The sequence below is a fragment of the Trichechus manatus genome, unplaced genomic scaffold (assembly GCF_000243295.1).
Source record: "Trichechus manatus latirostris isolate Lorelei unplaced genomic scaffold, TriManLat1.0 scaffold00191, whole genome shotgun sequence".
NCBI classification, from domain to species: domain Eukaryota; kingdom Metazoa; phylum Chordata; class Mammalia; order Sirenia; family Trichechidae; genus Trichechus; species Trichechus manatus.
In genome coordinates, this window is record NW_004444127.1 from 4,159,464 (window position 1) to 4,160,038 (window position 575).

The following is a 575-nucleotide window of genomic DNA, read 5'->3' on the forward strand; positions in this document are numbered from 1 at the left end:
CTGGAGGCAAGGAGATGGGCTGGAAAACTTGAGGCCTGAGATGACAGGGCTGGAGAGTGGGGGATGCATGGAAGAGAAGAGTCCACAGGGTGCAGCGACTGGGCCTTGTGTGGGGAGAGGAGGATACTCGGGCCTTTGAGACTTGGTGCCTGGGCCACTGAGAAAGTGGGAGGGAGTAATAGGCCCTTCTGTCTTCCTAACCCGTGAGCTGAGGATGAAGATTGCCCTGTCTCCGCCCTTTGATAAGTACAACCAGTTACTGTCGAGTTGATTCTGACTCGTGGCTACCCCGTGTGTGTCAGAGTAGAACTGCTGTATAGAGTTTTCGATGGCAGTGACCTTTCAGAAGCAGATCGCCAGGCCTGGGTGGGTTTGAACCACCAGCCTTTCAGTTAGTAGTCGAGCACCTAACCCTTTATGCCACCCAGGGCCTCCTTGATAAGTGCAGATGGTGGGATAAGTGGAAGGAATCCTGGGCCAGATAGTCTCCTGGCTGGGCAGCCTTTGCCTTGGACTTCCTGTGGGACCCAGGGGCAAGTCCTTTCCCTTCCTGGGCCTTTGGGATTGTCTTCTTC